Raw genomic sequence first — 6,147 nt, 5'->3', positions numbered from 1 at the left:
AGTTTGTTCTCTTTCTCTCTAATCTTAGAATTGTATATTGTGATCTTAATTGACTTTTTCTGTTGTTAGAATCAAATTAGGATTCGATTAATGTTCTAATTTGATAATTAATGCAAACTAGGTTAAATGATTATTTCATTTTATTTGTAACTCTATTCAATTAGGTTATTCAATTAAATTAATAATTGAATTGTGTGATTGTTCAAACGCAGATTTAAATCTTTAGATACTATGATAGCCAGAGTTATACGCAATTGGGTATTATGTGGATTGATGTTTCTTAATTCATTTTTACTCACTTTAACTATGTCCGTAATTTAATTTGACGAATTTGCAATTTTCAAAACTCTAAAAACTTTATTTGCATTTTTTAAAAGAAAGCCCAAAATTGATAGTAACTCGGCATCGTCTATCAAATCTGCTACCCTTTCTTAATTCATTTAGGTCAATAAGGGAATTTTCTTAAAATTTCTAAAATAATTTATTAAATGGTTCTTTAAATTTGGACCAGTTCAATCTATTTTTTTTCCAAAAAAATATTCTCATAAATTTTTAATATTTTTACATTAAAGACGAATTTTGGGTGAAGATTATTACCTATCTTTTTTCATGGCAAGCTAAAAAAATTACTTGGATTATTATGTGAGAATATGATTATGATAATTGGTAAAAAATAAATATAATTACTTAGTAGTAGTAATCAAAGTCAAATAGTGAGATAAATTTAATTTAACTTTAATTACTAAAAAAAAAATGACCGGTATTTATAATATTCAAGAATCAAAAAAGAAAGTTAAGCAATAACATCAATGACGGTTATCTCTTCAATCAACAATGTTATTTTACAACAAATCAAAGATAATGCGGTAGCATTATCTCTCATAGGAACTGAAACATAATTTAATAAAATTTTATAATACAGTCTCAACATTCTCCCAAACCTCTCAAAAGAAAAATGAAGAAAAATTCAAAGGAATCTAAAGATGATTGTCAAATAATCTTTTTTTACTACAATAAATTTAGTCATAACACATCTATTAAACGATGTTAACAAAAAATAATAAAGTTTGACAAAATAACAGAAAAATCTGTGAAAAAAAATAAATCTATCAATAATAATAATAAATAAATAATAATAAGACAAAATAAAAAATTTACTACTAAAATAAAAGTTATATAATAATTCAAATAAATATTTATAATTATGATAGTATACTTTTGAATTATAAATTAATATTTTAAGTTGTGTCAGAGTATTCGAAACAAACTCTCTTATAATACCTGTAAAATTTTCTAAGTCTAAATTTTTTATCTTTCTTACAAAAAATTGTATCAGCTTATAAAAATATAATAAAAGTCTTACATTATTTTACGAGATCTCAGAGTTCTTACTTTTACTCTATATTTTAATTATAGTATTTTATTTCTGTTATATTTAATTCTTATTTCTATTATTTATTCTTATAACTTTCTTCCCATTATCGATACTTGTCTGTAGCATATTCCGAAAATAACTAACTTAATTGAAACGGAATTAAGATAATTACAAAAAATTTCACTCAGAAAGGTGGCAAAGCTTCTTTGACACGTTGACAACGACATGCACCCTTGCAAAAGTCACCTTGCCACGTGAACGCAAAACAACTCAATTGCGTGTTCTTTTTTGTCTCCAAATTTATTATTTCTTTAGCGCTTAAATACAAGTTTAGATAATTCAATTTTTTTTATTAATGCATTTTTTCGTTTTTTTCCATTCTTGTTAATTTTATATAAACATTAAATAAGAAATAGAAATATTTATTTAATACTTTACTCAAATAATAAAAATTAATAAAAAATTTCAAATATCTTTCACATGTACAAGAAGAGTTCAAGTCTTATTAAATTTAACTATATTAAATATTTGAAAAAGAAGTTTTATCTTAAGATTAAATATCCTACCATTTTTTTAAAAAAATTAATAAAAATATTGGAATAAAAATCAAGATTAAATATTTTATGCGTGAGTTTCACAGCAGAACTGTGGGTGTCAGTTCAAACATCGTTTCCTCTGAACAGCTCCAACCACACAGCGCCACTGACAACAAAGCTCGCAAACGTCTTTCAAATTTCTCATCTTCCTTATTCCTAATGTCATCAGCAACAAAAGCTTCCTCGCCATCGCCAGCGGCTTCCGTCGTCTCTGCCGCCGCGCCCTACGACCGCGCTAAAGCCGTGAAAGAGTTCGACGAATCTAAGGTTGGAGTGAAGGGTTTGATGGACTCGGGAATCCAAACCATTCCCCCTTTCTTCGTTCACCCACCCGAAACCCTATTGGACCTCAAATCGAAACCGGAAGCCGAATCCGCGCCCGAAATCCCCACGGTCGACCTCTCCGCCTTGCAGGGCTCACGCGCCGCCGTCGTGGAAAAAATCCGGCGGGCCGCCAGCACGGTGGGGTTCTTCCAGGTGTGAACCACGGCATCCCCGACGACCTTTTCCGGCGAACCCTCGCGGCGGTGAAGGCGTTTCACGAGCAGCCGCCGGAGGAGAGGTCGCGGGTGTACCGTAGGGAAATGGGACATGGCGTATCCTATATTTCCAACGTGGATCTCTTCCAATCAAAAGCTGCCAGCTGGCGCGACACTATTCAGGTTCCCAAACCACATTTTTTAACTAACAGACTAATAACTTATTTCGTTTGAGAAAAAGATTAGAGTAAAATTAATTAAAAATAAGTAAATTTTTAACTTGTTTAATATAAAAAAATTGAAACTAAAATAAGAATATTTTTTTTCATATTATTTAATTTAGATTATGCCTTTAGATAAAAGTAAAAGTCTATATACTTTAATAACAACTTCCGTTAATAACAATATTAATATATTTTAGATAAAAGTAAAAGTTTATATACTTTAATTTAAAAAAGAGATATAAAATATTTTTTTGTTTTCTTTATTTTTTAATTTTTCATCACATTAAATAATAAAATAATATACGAAAGTTGCACATGAATTTTTATTTTTATTTTTTTCCATTCTAAAATAAAGGAATACATTAAAAATTATAATTTTTTCTTAGCTTTTACTTTCTGGCTATTTTCCTTTTGTTCGAATCAAAGCACAATTTTGATTCCAAAATGATAGATGTAAAGTGAAATATAATTTAATATATTTTATTATATTTTAAACATAAAAATTAGAATATTTTATAAAATTAACGATTATAAGAGTTTATTTATGTAATTTCAATTTTATAAAATATTATTATTTTTAATAAGTCATTTTTACTGTACTTTTTTATTGTTAAAAGTTAAAGAAAAGAAATTTTATAATATTTTATCAAACGAAAGAATAAAATAGATCTTTTTTTTAATAAAATTAGTTTGATTAAAAATATAATTTTTAAAATTTTGTGATGTCTAAAATTTTAAAATATAACATTTATTTATAAATTAGTTTTTATCGTTGATAGTATATAAATATTTTTTTATATTTTGATATTTATTATCTAATATTATTAAAATAAATGTTTTAGTATAAACTAAATTGTAACATTTTTCTTAATGCAAAGATGAAATTAAAAGTACAGGAATAAATTTATAATTTAACTAGATTATTTAAATCTGACAATTGCATTATAGGTTAGTCTCTTTTTATTGGCTTTGATGATGCTGTCTTAGAACTTACTCAGTATTCTTAGTTTCACAATTATTTAAATTTAAAAATAAAAATAAAGAAAGATGAATTTAGTTTTGAACAGATTAGGATGGGGCCGACCGCAGCGGATTGGAACGAGATTCCGGAGGTGTGTAGAGAAGAGGTGACGCAGTGGACAAGGAAGTGGTGCGCGTGGCTGCGGTGTTGTATGAGTTGCTCAGCGAAGGGGTTGGGATTGGGTGCGGAGAGGCTCACCGAGATGGGTTTGGTTGAAGGGAGAGTGATGGTGGGACATTATTACCCCGTTTTGCCCTCAGCCTGATCTTACTGTGGGCCTTAATTCTCACGCGGATCCAGGGGCATTGACGGTATTACTGCAGGACCATATTGGAGGCTTGCAGGTTCAGACCAAACAAGGTTGGATCCATGTCAAGCCTCACCTCAAGCTTTGGTCATCAACATTGGAGATTTGCTTCAGGTATCATCGTTTCATCTCTCAATAAGTACCTTTATTATTCCAATGTCGTGAAAAAGAGTGAGGTGACAGAGACTTTGGATGTGGACTAATGGTGAAAGTGGGTGGCAAAATGTATCAAAATTAATGCTGGTGGAATGCTATAAAATATTAAATTTTATTAATATAATTTTTTTATTTTTTTTTTGGTTTTTCGTAAACGGACCTGTTAGCACAAGCTCACTCTTAAAAGAGTTTGACATAATAATAATAATTAGATACAAGATAAGCATACAACATTAGAATCATATAAAATTAATAATAAAAAAAAGCTTCTATAGCATCATCAAGTAGCAAGATTATTTTTTTATATGTATAATATTTAAATATAAAATTTTGGGGAAAATTACAGGAATAGAAAAACTCAAAAATTGACATCGGCGCTTTTTGGTGCAGAAATTTTTTAAAATTAAACAATAATAAAAGTTACGCATAAAAGTTGCTATTTACGATCTTTAAAAAATATCAAAAAGCTAAAAACATCATTGACGCCTTTTGAAAAAATAATAAAATTTTTAGAAGTATTTAAAGTTGTCATTAGCAATTTTTCACCAAAAATTGTTATTGACAATTTTTGAAAAATTTCTCATATTAATTATATAAATAAATAAATGAGCCTCAAGTAGCATATTTGCTGACAGAATGTGTATAACTCTCCAAGGAGTTGGTTGAGTGGCATGAGACTGAGTCTCCACTTATCTTTTTGGGATGAGATTAATATAAGTTTTTCTTCTAAGTATTCTTTAGGAGTAAGGTGATTTTTGTTGTATGGCCTATTTGTATTTTGGGTTACAGGCTGAAATGGACGAAACAAATATCTAACACTAGGATATATGTCATGATTTTTAGACAAAATTTATAATTATTAACAATAATTATATGAGTTTTGCAACGAGGATTGGTGTACATAAAAAGTTTACTACATACAAATATTAACAATATTTCGTTTTGCCTTATATTCTGTTTGGATTTGTCTCAGATAATTTCTAATGAGGAATATAAGAGTGCTCATCATCGGGTGTTAGCCAACTATTCTAATGAGCCACGGTCTCAGTTGCTTTTTTCCTGAACCCTAGTGAAAGAGAGAGGGTTTTTGGACCTTTGCCAGAGCTAACATCAGAAAGAGAAACCAGCCCTTTATAGGAGTTTCACGTTCAATGAATTTATGACCAGATTCTTCAAGAAAGAATTGGATGGTAAATCCTTGACAAATTTCTTCAGGCAGTGATGCACACATAGCACCTGTTGCTGGCTTTTGATACATGTGTTGTTAGAAACTTCATTTATGAAATAGGTTGATATGTATTTGTGCCACTACATTTAACAATTGTGAACAAAAGTGCTCCGTATTAATGATATCATACATGTTGTTCCTTCGTTTCATGACATCCTTATCATGTGCTGCTTTTTGGAATTACAAATTCTAAGCCAAAGTTGGATCAATAGCAAATCTTAATGCGCAAATTTAAGGATTTACGTGCTAACGTGTCAAGTTTGACAACAATGTTTTATGTTTGTGATTCAGCAAAAAGTTAACAAATATCATAAAAGAAAAAAGAACAATTAGAAGTATCTAAGGAGTGATTAAAGAAAGAACATAATTAACGATGAATAAAACATGTGTATTAAATTGTTATTAATCACATAGGATGTGTTCATACTACTATATGAACATAGCTATAATAAATAAATCAAAACTAAAATCTGCTTTGGTAAATTCAAAATATGTATCTTCTGGGTTATCTACCCTCATTGAGTCACAATATTCATCAAAGAAATATTATTCCCATCAACAGGTCTATTGAATTTGCTGACATATTTTCTTGACAGAATCCTTGTAATGTTTAATGGAAATAGAGTCTGAGTCCACTAAAATAAACTCATAGAATTGTCTGGTTTTATTTGCAGGCATAAGGTCTAAAATGAAAATCAGGTGGGAAAATTTTATAAATGGCTTTATAGGGATTTTTATCCCAAAATTCAGGCTCCATTTGT

The 6,147-nt window shown here is 29.1% G+C and overlaps 1 pseudogene; it reads left to right on the top strand.

Moving 5' to 3' along the window:
• Positions 1-2,086: 2,086 nt before the first annotated feature.
• On the top strand, positions 2,087-5,380 carry LOC113868080 (annotated as a pseudogene).
• The last annotated feature ends 767 nt before the right edge of the window (positions 5,381-6,147 follow it).

Source organism: Abrus precatorius, unplaced genomic scaffold, assembly GCF_003935025.1.
Source record: "Abrus precatorius isolate BTA unplaced genomic scaffold, Abrus_2018 Scaffold5, whole genome shotgun sequence".
Taxonomy (NCBI): domain Eukaryota; kingdom Viridiplantae; phylum Streptophyta; class Magnoliopsida; order Fabales; family Fabaceae; genus Abrus; species Abrus precatorius.
This window is presented reverse-complemented; position numbering and strand designations above follow the sequence as displayed.